Below are 15,505 nucleotides of genomic sequence, written 5' to 3' on the forward strand. Positions count from 1 at the left end.
ACGAGTAGAGAAGGCAGGTAAAGTATTTTTAGTTCATTAAGTCTGACATGGATTAAAAATAAGGCCTGTAATTTGTTGGCTGACATAATTTTCTTATGGTTTGCAGACACATAATAGGTACGTTCTCTCCAAACCCTCTGTCTGTAGCCCAGCTATGATAGTGGAGAAAGGCTGTCAGGCAACTCAATGAAGGCAGCTAACAGTCCTGCTGAAGGCAATAGGGAAAAGTAACACCCTGAATCAATCATCAGTCTCCCTGTGTTGCATACCCATAGTGTTTTAAGTGCAGGATGCTGATTAGTGTCATCTGGGACCAAGGGCTGATGTTGCTTGGCTATAATTACTTTCAGACTCTTCTCCGTGCTCAGAACTCAGTACTCTGGGTGTAGGAGGCAAAACAATTATCAAGAATGCAGGAGGCTGCTATTTAAATCTATTTACATAATTTTGCTATGTTTTTCTTAAAATATTTCTGTGTAATTGAGGAACCCTTTCATGGCTTAGCCTTCGCTAGAGCTATCATGGCAATATTCCTTGAAAGTTAGCTTGCTGCATTTGCAAGGACATCACTGATGAGCTATCAAAGGGGCTGCTGGTGTCTGTACCAGGGGAGCAGCCTGCAGGCCCTGGCCAAGCAGGGTTTCTCAGTAGGCAGCTCTCTGTGCTACTACTGTGCAAATACCCTCATTCTCCTCTTCCATCACCAGCGTTCATGTAGCAGAGACCAGCTTTTCATGGAGAACGTGCAGGTTCGCAGCCTTCCCTGCATTGCTCCAGTCAAACAACAGTCAGTGTGCTTTGTGCTCTTGTCTGATACTTCTGACCTCAAGAGTCCGAAAAAAATGGTACCACTTAAATATTGCAGCTTGGGGATTGTTGGTTGTGTTTTTTTGTTGTTGTTGTTTTGTTTTGTTTTCATTTTAATTTGTCTGATTTTTTTGATTCTTTTTTTTATTCCTGATACAAAGCTCTGTGCTATTTTCTGGAAGGCTGAAATCATGCAAGCTGTCAAGTTTTCACATGTTGTCGAGAAGTGGGACCTCAAGAAGTAACGATGCTGTGAGAAGAACTGACAATGCTGTGTTCTCCTGTACTAAGCCCTTACCAGAAACCCTACAGCTCTGCCACACTGAAGCCTGAGGGGACCTGGTCTGAAGGTGGGGAGCTGCCAATACAGCAGCCCAGCTGCTGCTTCTGAGCAGACATGGTCCTAGACAAGTTTCGCTTTCTAGCAAGGACAACCTGCTAAAGACATCTCTGACTTTACAGATGATACCTCTGAGAGTATTTTGGTGGGGTAAAGAGAGCATATGAAGGTATATATTCCCAGAGCTGTCCCCTGCCTAGGCACTGCCTGGCTTTGCTTTACCTCGACTCTCTGACGACTGTCAAGACATCTTATTTTGCAGCTGAATCTGTCCAGGTCTTTTCCTTTTCAGAGAACTCCAAAAGATAACCAAAAGACTTCTACATTGAAATAGCCAGTCTTTATCAATATATAGCCATCTAATTACAAATAATTATCTTCTTAAGACAGACTAGAATTTTAATTTTTGTAAATAGGCTGTTTGCACTGTAGGCAGAGTGAGACTTATCAGAATTGTTGTGTCACCACAAGCATGGTGGTCGGACCCACAGAAACATTGCATTCAGTGAGAGCTGCAGGGAGCAGCAGAATGAAGCAGTATCCTCCGTGGCACTGTCAGAGTAACCAAAGAAGAGCTTCAGGTTTTGTTGCTTTCAAAGTAACACTTTCACAAGTCTAAATCCCCAGCTCCCATTTTCCAATGTTCAGATCTTGGTTAGCTGTGTGGATTCAGACCCCATGCAGTAGAGTGTGATGCTAAAATCCCTGAGCCACCACTTCTGTGAGTGAAGCAGACACCATGCATGCTGTCTGATGTGCAGACAGGTGGCACATGGCAACACATGCTGATGCTGGGAACAGACACCAGCAGTGGAGCAGCACTGTGCTGCAGAGAAAAAGTCTTCGCTCATCACTACCTCCTCAGCTGTGTCAGTGTGCTCTTAAGGCTCCCACATCATTAAGGCAAGTGTGAAAATTTTCTGTCAGGTTTCCTGCTCTGGGTGAGAAATGGTGAAGGTTGTATGAAAGAAAACAGCACCCCACCGATCGACCCCTTCTGAACAGTTGGCAGTGAGATGCGTGGGATGTTTGGACAATCCTCTTCCCCCAGCCTCCCCTGCTTTGCTTCAGCCCATGGCTCGGTGAGTTCCTCATCAACCACCCATGCCTGTGCTGAGCCTCTGGTCACCCTCACAACCCAGCCAGGAGACTGTCCGATGTGACAGCACCAGCTGAGCTCTGCTTTGCAGCTGGCATCAAGACAAATAAGGGGCCTGTAGAGAAGGCCCTTGTGTGCACCACTGGGCTGGTGGGGCCAGAGCCCTTCCCTGGGGGTAAATGGGTATAGGCGGTGTGTTCCTGGGCACCTGCCCATGTGGGAGTTATGCCAGACTGTGTCCCTCTGAGCGAGTTTCTCCCCCACCCAACCTGAATTTTCCTTGTGCAATAAAATCATTTCCTCCTCAGGCTGACCCTGAAAAACATCTTTGAAAAGCTGAGGCCTGGTGGGGACAGTCTGTCATTGAGTTACCCCGGGGAAGAGAAGTAAAGAATGCAGCATCGCCAACAAGGTATGTGGTGCAATGAACAAATTAGCAATAATAATAATAAAATAACTCTCACTTGGATTTCTGCTTATCAAACTTATCAATAAGTTGTTTCATATTCCATACAGTGAGCTGCATGAGCATGATAAAAACAGATTTATACATGTCTTCTCTGATGCCTGTCACAATAAAACAGCGATGCAGTGACCATGTTTTGAGACTTCAGACTTGATGAGTTCGGTTCATTCAGAGATACTTATCTTAAAAAAAGCCTTTGTTACATTTTTTTAGTAGACAGTGCCTCTGAACTGGGACTTGGAAAAATGTTCATTTTGTAATGGATTTTTTTTTTTTTGGTTATAAGCTGGCCATAGCCATAAAGTCAAATTAAGAGAGCTTGAGTGAGAGAGAAGAGGAAAAAAATTCCACCTTTTGTTTGTCAAAGTGCAGTTATGGGACAAAGGAAGACACATTTGGGATTCATTTCAGGCTCAGGGTTAGAAGCACTCTTTTCTAATCAGAAGCTTACAGGTGAGAGACATGCTTTGTGTCTTTTATGCCTTCCACCAGAACAGATTCAGGTGCATGCATAATGCATGAGGCAAGTACCAGCACTGATGCAGAATAATCCATAAAATATGAAGCTGATGTTATGAATAATTAAAGCACAAACACACTCAGGAACACCTGCATGCAGCTAATAGGATGGGTTGGACTTGGCCTGTGGGAGTGAGATAAAGGTAGATTTGAACCTGTCCCTCCTCCCATTCGGGTGCACCCCGGGGCAGAGTGCTGAGCACACCCCAGGGCACCACTGCTCCCTCCCACCTGCCCGGGACTGCTCTGGATTTGCAGACCCCTGTCTGGGGAGTGAGTAAATGCAGTGACTTTCCTCTGCCACAGCTGCAGAGAGGACATGGTATTTGTTTACTTCAAAGAGAATTTTGCCGCATGTTTCCTTGCTATAATATTGAAAAGGCTGAACTTTCAGCGTTCCAGTAAGTAAATGGCAGTTTTGTTTAGAGATAGTGAAGAAAGATGAAATATTTAACTTTTATCAATTATGCACCCTCTACGTAACAGTGCACACATCGACACATAATCTGTGACAAACTTTCACAGATCCCCTGGTGCACTTGAGTGAAGCTCAATTTTTTATTTTATTTTTTTTTTGACTTGTATGGGATGAATAACTTCGGAAGTTCCCTGCAGAGAAGAGAGAGAGAAGGGAGGGAACTGAACTAACAGTATCAGCAGATGAGAAGGTCATATAAATTATTACTGCTTGCATGGCTTGTATGCTAACCCACTCACATGGTGTTACTATTCTTACTTAATACTTTTATGATCTCTGTGGAGATCTTGGGTCCATTATGCTAGACGTTGATCACAGACTGGTAGAAAACATCCTTGTCCTAAAGAGTTTGTTTTAAATAGAGATTAAAAATGGTGGGATCTTTTCTGAACTGTAATGAACTTTTTTTGAACTTGAGTAAACCAGGAGTTGTCAGGGAAAATGTAAAGATTCATAGCAGAGACTGATTGCACTTTTACCTGAACTGAGCAGAAAAAGGTGCTATCATTAAGGAGCTTCCAAAATGTTTTGTTAATTCACATCTGTTAGACTGAATTGAATGTATTGGAAAATACTCTCTGGGCTCTGGTTTATTATTTGTGACATATCAAACTATAATATACTGCTTTTTATACTGCTGCTCTTGTGAAGGAGTTCTGGCTGTGTGCACAGCAATCTTAGATCTTTGTTATTTAAATACTTTCTTTGGTGTGTTGGATCCGATGGAAAGTCTGTCTGTACTCTGATTTCATGGAGAGAGACTACACGTTACTGAAAAACATGCAGCTTTAGAGCTTACAAAATCACAGTGCTCTTGCTTGATCACACAGTGCGGTCTGAATGCTCGAGGGATTAGGTGGATGTGGTACAGCTGACACAAGAGATGCTGCACCCATGGGTTTTTGAGTCTGAATCAGTTAAAGAGAAAAAGCTCCAAGAGTCCAAGAAAAACAGTTCTTACAGTGACAGTTTGGTTGGCATATTTTTTTTACAGGAGGGGAAGTTTTCCAATGGTTTCAAAACTGTGAATCAGTTCTAGTTTTGCCATAAACTGTCTAATACTGTTGCATCCACTTACTTTTTCTATTCACAACTGATAGAGCTGAAGTATTTCTCTATTTAAATTAGGCTGTAGGCATTAGACAAAATGAAGTTATTTTTTTCAATGAATTCTAAAACTGGGACAACGGTTCCTTTGGAAAATGCTGCCTTTACCAAAATACTGCTTGAATGAGCCTGACAAAGCACAAAATGATTATATGTGAATCTCCAGATTATTTTAGCAGACTATTTTGCAGTACTAGAAGATCTTAAATATTTTCTGTGGCTTGCCATATGGGGTCAGGGATCAACAAATGAACATTTGTGTTTCTCTCTTGTGGTTAGACTAAACAATGAAATGCTTTAACATGACCTATTGCTAGGAAATAGCCAATGACTCTTTTCTCCACTGCTCCAGAAGCTGTTAGGTACTGCGACTCAATGCAAGCATTCTCCAGAAACCTCAGTCTTTAATAAGGTAGACCTTCAGATCTGTAGCAAGCCTTCAGACACCATCAGCTGTGCTGTTCAAAGAAAAAACAAAACCCAATTAAAAAAAAAAATCCAAACAACCCTGTATGTTACTGTGGAGGAGGATGAGCTATCTCGAAACTCCCAACTTGAGTTTTCAGTTCAGTCATCATTCTCAATGGTAAATAGATGTTCTTCATAACCTTGACACTTCTCCCTATGTTAGAAACTAAGGAGCTGCAGTGGCAATGAGACAGACAATGCTAATTATGCATCCAGGGTCTTTCAGAGGTTCAGAGGTCGTGGTGTCTTTCTTTCCCACTGGCAGGTTAAGGTGTGGCTTGGTTTCCAAGCCCTTCACTATTTTTCAAATTATTTTGTTAGGGAACAAATTTCATGGTAGTTCTGGCTTCCTGAGAGTGAGGAACAGATTTTAGAACGTAGGTTAGGCTTCCTTTGCTGTAATGTCTTTAGGTTTTGGACTGCTTGAAAAGTCTTCCTTTGTCACAGACTGCCTTAGAACTTCACAGGCATCCTGTTGGCTGTATTGACAGATAAGATGTTCTTCACATAAATTACACTTTTATATATATATTTTTTTCCAAGTATTTCTTATAATAGATAGTAAATGAATATAAACAAAATTGCAAAATATAATCACATCATCCAGTCACAGAAAATGACCATATGCAAGCAACATGTACTGGCAAGAATAAGGTTGTTAAAAAATGGTTTTTCTAAAACTGCTTTAATCTTTAAGTTTGTTTTTAATGATGGTTTTACAACCATTTCAAGCACTTTTTATCTCCAAACCTGTTTTAAAAAGGACCAATGTGTACTGATGAAATCTGCTGTAAGCACTTTAATATTAAAAAGTAATTGCTGTACATACAGAGCAGCTGCTGAAGGGACAGATAAAATGAGCATGTTTATGAATTATTATGTCCCATTTCAATAAAGATTTGAAAAAATGATGTGTTGCAGTTCTGTGACCTCTGAGAATGTATCTACATGCAAGGAAAAGCCATACTTATTTTTGCTGTCACAACCACACTTCTAGGAACTTGTCCACACCACCAGACTGATCATACAGTAGATGGATACTCTAATGGTCTTGTTCACATGAGTTCACAGTTTTATGGAGTGACTTCAGAGCCACTGGATGTACCTCTTATTTATTAACATTTGAGATCTAATAGGTGGGTTTCTTGGTGAGTCATTTTGTCTGAAGGACCCACAAATCTGCCGCAGTAAGAATCTTGCATAATGCATATAGGCTCTTGTATAATGTTCTGGTATTAATACAGTGCACATAGTTCCAAAAGAGACCTTGCCAAATCATTAAAAGGAACTTGCAGAACACTGAATTTTAATTGCTCTTGGAATACTGAGAATAGCATTGATTGACTAACTTTATGCAAGTTTAGTAAGAGTTGTTAATCTAATATCTAATTAAGGGACATTATTTTACTTTGTGTACAGTATCTCTGTGATTTTGTTAGTGATGTTTTAAGTGTCATTTTTCTAATGATTTTTGTGCACCAAAAGGAAAAACTGTTGAATTTGGAGTAAGCCACAGGACAAGTGATAGTGAGATACAGAAGTCCTGAAAGGTGGAGGCTGACTGTCGGTGGCAAAGGTGAGGTTACACTGCATAAGCAGTAGTAGGATCGGGTAGCTTTGTGGAATATGGGAGATTGCTGTCTGTCGTAAGCCTTTCCTCTTAAAAATCCCTGTGCAGAGAAGGTAATTTGGTGAGATACAGAGTAGTCTGAAGAGGGCGTTAAGGTAGAACAGGCATGGAGTCATGTCAAGGTGATAGGATGGTTTCCTGAGTGTAAGATGTCAATGGAGACAGATGCGATAGTACTCTAAAAGAACAGTGTCCAAATAAAATTTCTTTGTCCTGCAGAACCTCCGCATTACAGGTTGTGATCCTGTGAAAAGTGAATTTTAACATTAGTGCCAGTGGTTCAGGATTTATCACCTTGCCACTTGTGTGTGTCTGTAGGACTGGGGCTTAGGATGGGGATAGAGCAGATCAGACAGAACTATGTGAGGATTTCCTTTTCCCTCCTGTGCTCCAAATCAAAGAGGATTTGAATTTGAAGAGCTTTAAATTTCATTCACAAGGAGACTCTGCAGACTAAGCAAACATAGATTTTTATCTAGGCAGAGAAAGAGCTGATCATGTAGCTTAATAGAATATGTCTTTTAGCCTTGGAATCTTTCTACTGAAAAGTGTAATATTACTGGACATTTTGGGAATACAAATTCCTACTGCGGTGCACATGTCATGGTTGGATACCATGTTGCTTTACATCTGTCTTCATTTTTTAATGAAAGGGGTAAAATAATATAAATTTCTAGTCATGTTCCAGGTAGGATATATTCCTGAGACGATTACAGTGAAGGACAGAAATGTCAAGGAGACTGAATTTCAAGAAAGGGTAGAAAGCTACAGAACCAATTCTGGTTGGACAGACTGGAGAAATTGATGTATTTCGCATTGTCTATGGCAAGGGTGAAGGGTGAGGCTAGATCCCAGGTGGAAAAATGGTGGAGAGCCATTAAAAATTGAATATTCCTATACAAGCATGTAGCTGGCATAAGATCAGTAACAAATAATGAAAACATTGACCTATCCACTTTAATTATTAATTGTTATAACAGAGCTAGCTAAGGGTAGAGATGTTTTGTACTTCATATATAAAAGTAACCTTTAGTATGAAGGGTCTTGTCTGCAAATAAACAAGTAATATTATCTACTGCATTTCAATTAATGAATAATGATCAACACATGCAAACTCAAAGCCCTAGAAATGTTTCATTTGGTTAGTTTTGTACATGTACAGAAAAGTCCTGGAATATACCTTGATCAGACATTTTGGTGATCATGACATTGATTTATGATACATGAAAGAAGTGATTGAAAAAGAATTTAGTACTTAGAAGCCAATTATTTAAAAATTATTTGATTTCACTTAAATTTGTCAATAAATGCAGCTACTTGTAAACCTGCTCAAAATAGTAAGTTCTCGGATCAATATCAAGGGTGCCACTGTATGGAAGCTGGGTCAATTAAACATCTGTAAGGAAGAGAGCCAGCTGTGAGAGCTGCTAGTATTGCAGAAGGCTTGTCCTACAGGAAGGTTTACTGAAATTCATCTGGGCATTGGCTACTATTCTCAGCATGCCTCCAACGTGTGGCATTCAATTCCAAAACCTTTCTCCTTTGTCTTCACTAAGATCTGTACCTGAAGACTAGGCATGCTAAGATTGAAAAATGAGCCCTGGATAGAAATAAAACAATGCAAAGAACCCTGCAACAGCAAACTGAGTCTTGCAGTTCCTTCCACAAGAAGCTTATTCATTTGTGTTTCCAAAGGAACTTTCAAATTTTATTTGTATGCAGCAGAGTTCATTATTAGCTTTTCCTCTGATCTTTTAAGTCATCATGTTTTTTTTGATCACAGTCTTTGGAGTGATGTAACTAGGCAGAAAATTTGGTTCCTTGCTTAATTAATAAAAGTTGATTAAAGCTTGCACTGCAAAGATAGTGCTAATGATGTAAGAAGAAAGATGTTATTTACTTTGTATCAGCATCCTGGGCAAATAGGCAAGATGTAAAAAGTACAAGGATGGTTTCCATGATCTGGAAATTTGCTGGAAAAAGGCTAATAGTTAGCAGTGTGCTGCCTGAACAGGATACATCTGTGTGCATTTGTATTAATTATTCTAAAAGACTGTTTCAATAAAATGTTTCAAATTACTGTCTATTTTTATTCCCCACAAGTCTCAACAAACACCCAGGAGAGTGAATGTGTTTTTCAAAACAAAGGCACCACAATAGCTTAGCACGGATTTAATTTTTGTAGAAAGAGATGAGCTTAGCAGCACTGATTTCATATACTGCACTGATAGCATTTAGGAAGTTTTAATTGTAGACTGGAAAATTCTCCTTGCCTCCTGACTCTTGGATACAGAACTACAGGGTGCAGGGTCTGCTCCAACTGCTCTGCACACTGTAATGATGTAGGCTGCAAGAAGATGATTCTGCTAGTTTAGCATATATTGTGCTTTTCCCTAAACAAACAAACAATAAAATTAAACAAATAAACAAACAGCTGGTGTCTGCAGCAGTTATGGCATGAAATCAATTTTGTAAACGCCAAGATAGTGGACTGGAATTTTCCAAGGAGTTTTAGAGCATTAGCAGCTCAAGTGCCATGGAAAACCTATCCTATATATTCTGAATCTTAGGTAGCAAGAAAGATGTAATTCACCCCTTTGAAACACCCTAGGCAAATAGGCAAGATGGATACAAAAATATTTTGCTAGACAGAACAGCTTTCATTCTTCAAAGCAATTAAGTGCAAAGGATGTTCCTTCACACAATCTGTCTTTCACCATTTTATCAGACAGGAACTTCTTAGTTGGGATACCAGCTACTTTCCCTTCTACATGCAGACTGCTGCTGAAAGAAATGTTTTTTGATTCTGATTTCAGTGCAATACATACAGTGAGCTTGGTTGTATGTCTCTGAAAACTATGTTTGACTCAGGTTCCTCTTTATTAACAGATCAGATGCCTGGATGTTTCCTAAAGAAACATTTTATGCAATTTGTTTAGTGGTTTCATGGAGAAAATTCTGTTTATGCAGATTCTTAGTTCATCTCCTCCCTATAGCACCTGAGGATGTTTGGATTCTGGGCTCTTATTCCACAGTTATGTGTTGTGCTGCAAAGCAAAATATATTTCAAGGACGTTCCATATTCTGCCTCCCATTCACGAAGTCATAAATTATGTTTTGCTGTGTATTACTTAAATTATATTAGGACTGACAATCCTGATATCTTAGTTGTAATGAGCAAGTGGATGAGCCGAAAATGTCTGTGATGTCATTGCAAAGGTGATGATGTGTATTTCATGTGTACGTGTGCACACAGGTATTTGGAGGCAAGAACATAATTTTGCATGTAAGCCTATAATTGATTTATCTAATGCTCTTAAAAAAAATAAATAAAAAACAAATGTCCTTGAAACAGCTAACATGAAGAAGGAGATTTTTCTTGAAGTATGTATTACTTTGGTTTCCTCCTCATCACTGAGTCTGATCTGAAGCTTTTTATTTCAATTTCTTCTCTAAGGTGGTATGCTGAGAAATGACGAGGTAAATTTGCAGTTTGTGTGTAGTGAATGTTTTATAAAAGGTGTTAAATGTAATTAGCTAAGGCAGAATACAGTGGGAACTGTAGTGTAAAAATGATATAACTGTCAAATTCATTAAATTCAGTATTATATAAATTAAGGCATAGTTGTACGCAAAATAGGAGTTCAGGCATTTAGTTGCTTAGTTTTGTTTAGTATATCCAGCTGATGTCAAGTAATTATTTCAGCATACAGAGCATCTTTTGTATCTGTTGTAAACACAGTGAGGTTAGTAGAACTGTAGTTCTGTTATGGGAATTATGCCTAAGTTGTTGAAAGAAATAAAAATACCTCCTTTCCTTCACAACCCCCCTTTTACTTTCTGGACCTTCAGCTTGTGTAAATTAATGCAACTCCATGGAGGCCAAACATATATCCTAAGGAAAGAGAGTTGGATCTGAGGAATAGAGCGTTTGCGGTACCAGCTTTAGCCCCCTGCTATTACAGGTGTGCTTGGCATCTCTCACTGTCAACAAATTTCTCAAGCTCCATACTAAGCTGTTTCTTCTCTTCACTAGCACTGTTTCTAAAGCCATACCATGCTGCTGGCCAGAAGCCTGTTTCAAGCATCCAATTTCAACTACCATAGTCCTTTGTTCCTATGGCAGTGTTTTCTTTTGGCCATTACCACACTTCTCAGCCCTCACTTTGCCAGCTTTGTTCACGTAAATTAGGATCTCCTTTCTTCTGGTTACCACTGATGCTCTCCTCTGCCCCTGCAACAACTGTATCTCATCTTTCTTGATGTCAGAAATATCCACATTGGTATGATGCTATATTATCTACTGGGCCTGAATATTGCGATTCTATCCTGTGGCTTTTTGAATGACTATGTTTGTTAGTACTATGGGCATACCTGTGAGTGAGATAATCCTGCATGGACCCATTAAGAACCTAAGCACAATGAAATACACATTAGCAAAGGCAATCATGAAACTTTGGATAGTAAACTCAGAGTTTTACTTTGGTAAAAATTCTATTAACAAAGCTAGAGAAAACCACTTTTTAGAATCTATTGTGTATTTGATTATAATGAAACAAAGTCATTTGTGGTTTTCCTGGTCTTAATGGCTAAGAAAATTTTTTATATTGTAAGGAAGGCTGAGAGGCTTACACTGTGAAAATACGAGAGAGATGAATGGGAGGGAATTGACAGCAATGACAAGATGATTGGTTATTGACAATGTTGTATTGGAAGTTCAAAGATTTTAAATTATCTCTGACTGAAAGGAATGGCTGCCACTCTGCACCTGGAAAGCCTTGTCTTTGATATTTTCTGGAATTGGAGTGCATGTCAGTGGTGTTTTCTATACAAAATATCTTATTTGAAGAAGGGAACAGATTATCTATTTGCAAAGCACATGAAAGTCAATAGGAACTTGAGGAAAAGTCGCCAGAGATTACTCCGAGAACAAGGGGTCTTAAAAAACATTTAGCTTCCTGCTATAACAAGAATGCAACTGTTGTCACATTCCTTGACTTAATTTTTTTTGATACTGTATCCTGTGTCTTCTTGTAAGCAAGGTAGGAAAATGTGCTTTGATAAAATTACAGTTATATTGGATCAGAACTTAATGGGAAATGGGAGTGCAATTATCAATGATTCACTGTCAAAATAGAAAACCTGTGATGTGCAAACTCCCCAGCAGTCTGCCCAGGCCTGGCACTACTCAGTGTTCTCATTAGCAGGTTAGAGTAAAAAAGAGAAAGTCTGTTCTTTAACTGTGCAGGTGATATTAAGTACGAGGTCTTGCCTGAAGAAGGTTTCGCATTCAGAAAAAGCTTGATGAGTGGAACAAATAGTTTGCAGTTCTGTGAGGACAAATAAAAGGAGCTAGACAAGGGTAAGAACAATTATCCACGTAAGGCTGGGGAGCAGCAGGTTAGGCAGGTAAATAGTAAACATTGCCCTTGCCTGTGCATAGCCTCACAGCTGAAAATCAGCCATGCTTTTTACCTTACCTCCATTTTCATTTCTGAACCTTGTTTTCTTTTGATGACCTGACCATTATTTTTATTTCACCACTTCTTATCAGAGATTCACTGCTTGAATTGTGGATTTTATTGTTCATTTTCATTTGTACTAAAAACTATAACCTAAATCTTTACCTAAGGCTGAAATCAATGTTCTGCAGATTTTCTTGTTGGGAACTAGCTAGTTTTCCAAGACCTCAGTTAGACTCTCTAATGCTAGGGTGTCAAAAGTATGCTTAACCTACACAGTTATTTTCAGACTTGTACCAAAGTCCTTCACATGTTCCACCAAAGAGTGGGCACCACAGTATTCCTCATCAGAATTCCTCATCAGAACAAAGTCATTGCCCTGGCTACAGTAGACTTGCAGGGATTTTTTTTTGTTTGTTTCACTGCACAATGCTTGCTCTCTGAATACCTTTTTCATCCAAATGGTCCATCTCCAGAGAGAAGTACCTGCGGTGACTGCATGACTGTGCATCCTGTGGCTCTCGCAGGGCCAGCTACTATTTGACAGAGAATATATTTTAAATATATTCAGGTTCACTGTGACTTTAGTTATGGAGCTGTTTGCTGTGCCTCAGAAGCACAGCCTCCTTTGCAATCCCTGTATGCTGAATATATATCTCTAGCTAGTAGGAACGTGACCATAAAAGATGAAATGCTTCAATAGACAGTGGTATTCCCTCGGGAGTACATTCACTGACAGCAGCCCAAGGAATTGCGGCCAGTGCCTCACCACAATGGTTGTAGCATTTGCCAAACATGTATCTATTTGTATTGTCTGTGGTGTGGTTTGGATTGGGCATTTTTGGTTAGAACCACAAATGGGCTGGTGATAGTGGTGCTGATTGCTATCATTTCTCATTTTTAGCTTTTATAGATAAGGTTAGATAGGTTATAGGAGAAATTAAGGTTTCTGAGTAACTTCTGTTTATTGGATCTAATTTAACAGGCTCTGTGTGATATTTGTTGCCTGCCATTGAAGCAGGTATGTGCACAGGGATCAGGAGGCTCCTCCAATATTTGCAGAAGCTGAGTTCTTTGCAGGAGGTAGCTGAGGGCCCAGCTGGAGGCCGTGGTAGGATGATTATGGATAGCAAAGTTTAATCTGTCTGTTTTCACACATCATGCACCAACCACAGAACCTCACAAGTGACCTTTTCTTGCTTGTATGACAGAATTAAAAAAAAAAAAAGAAAGACAGGAAAAAAATAAAAGAAAAATGCAGTAATGCTGTCTAGCATAAGGAATAAAGTAGTAGAAAAGGTGGTCCTCTTCCTCTCTCTGCTGCTGGCTTGCTTTGCATCCCTGGGCAAGCAGCATTTTCTCTCTAAGCTTTGTGCATCCCTATGCTTTTTAAACTGGCAGGATACTGAGAGCAGGGCCTGTTGGTGCTTCTATAACACAGACCCCGTGAAGCCTGCATTTGAGTGTTGTGCTGAAATAGCACACATGAGAATAATGCACTCTCCTGTATTTGTTTTCAAACTGAAATGTAAGTCGGTAAAGCTACAGCAGTTGTTAAACTGGGAAATAAATACCGAAGTAAACATTTCTATTTCTGAGAAATTAACCAGGCAAAAAATATTGTTCCATTTGGAGTTCAGATTTTACAATGCATATTGCCATATAAGAGTGAACTTACGGTTGAAAAAAATGTAGACTTTTAAATATAGTTAAATATTTCAATAAAACTCGAAATTAGGGCTGTATAAATTTAAATGTAACTTCCTTATCTTCTCTTTCATGGTCTGGTGAACTTCATAGCCTGACATTTCTTTCAAAATAGTGGAGCTATGGCGGGCAAAAGTACAGCACTGCTGTGAATAAAAATTACCACTGCTCCCCAATGAGTTTTTGTTGTCAAGAGGCTCTGAAAGATAAGCATTAGGTAAAGACAGAGGGAGGAAATGACTACAGATGTGGAAAAAAAATAGAAAAAAGGGACCTAGAGTCATTACCAGAGATTATTTTGGTCACTATAAGTAGCAGAAACAGAACGCCTTCAACACTATTGAAAGAATTTTCTTTTTAATGGTTCATTATTTTATCATTGTTTGCTTTGATTGATTTTGCTACAAGGTTTATGGGCATTACTAATCCAACAAGTGAGGTGTGTTATTGAAACAGCTCACCCACATTCCTGTAGCAGCAGCTGTCCACTTGTACCATATAATTCAAAACTAAGCACTATCTGCTGACACTTCGAACAATTTCTCTTTTTGACTAGTAAAACATTATATACCCCTGGCAAATTCATGCACATCCAGCCAAATGCGAATGTGCCACAGTCACTAGAAAAAAAATCCTTTTACTATTGATTGACTTTGGATTGAGAACAGAATTCACTTAGAATGAGTATTATTTAAAAGACTTAGGAGCAGAAGACGATCAGGATTCTGGCTTCGATCAGCAAATGTTCACTTGACTTGTGCTTTTTTTCACCGTCCTGAAATTTAAACTATGACTGGAATCCCAGGGTCTCCCCAGGGGCTGTAATTCATCCTGAAGCCTTTGGTTTGAGTCCTCAGGAGCTCAGTACTGGGGCTCACTGGGACTAAGTGCTCAGCTGCTGAGGGAACCTGAGGCTAATACTATAATTCAGGTCCATCCTAAATACAGTCAGATTTCCATTAAAAAACAAACAAACAACAACAACAACAAAAACATCTGGACAGAAACTGATTGGAATGTCTTGATGTGGACAAGCAGATTTTATTAATATAATGTCAGCAGAAACTGCAAATTATTCTTTGCATGCATTAGAAGATAAGCCATGGTAAATGGCAGCTGCAAGCCTATAAAGGAGATCGAAATACCTGCTTTTCTGGCCAGATATCAAATTACTTGTCTTGGATCACATATAAGAGACAGAGGATGTTTTTGAATTTGGACTTAGTATCTGGTGAACAGAGAAGAGGTACAAGGGAGACATTTTAAAAACATTTTAAATTTGTCAGGTGGGTTCTGCCCGATTGTACTTCATTGCAACCAAAGCTCTGGGCTACTGATTTTATACATTTGAAGGGCCTGAGGGAGGGAATCTAAGAAGGTTTTGTATGAACTATTTGATGCCTACAAGGTACAAACTCAGAA

The 15,505-nt window shown here is 39.3% G+C and overlaps 1 long non-coding RNA gene across 1 annotated transcript in view; it reads left to right on the plus strand.

Annotated features, from left to right (window-relative positions):
- Positions 1 to 2,755, plus strand: part of LOC121078660 — a 73,766-nt gene extending 71,011 nt beyond the window's left edge. Inside the window, exons 4-6 of the long non-coding RNA XR_005824682.1 lie at positions 969 to 1,157; positions 2,075 to 2,229; positions 2,555 to 2,755. This is a non-coding gene — a long non-coding RNA (uncharacterized LOC121078660). The remainder of the gene's footprint in view (positions 1 to 968; positions 1,158 to 2,074; positions 2,230 to 2,554) is intronic.
- The last annotated feature ends 12,750 nt before the right edge of the window (positions 2,756 to 15,505 follow it).

This window comes from Cygnus olor, chromosome 15 (genome assembly GCF_009769625.2).
Source record: "Cygnus olor isolate bCygOlo1 chromosome 15, bCygOlo1.pri.v2, whole genome shotgun sequence".
NCBI classification, from domain to species: Eukaryota; Metazoa; Chordata; class Aves; order Anseriformes; family Anatidae; genus Cygnus; species Cygnus olor.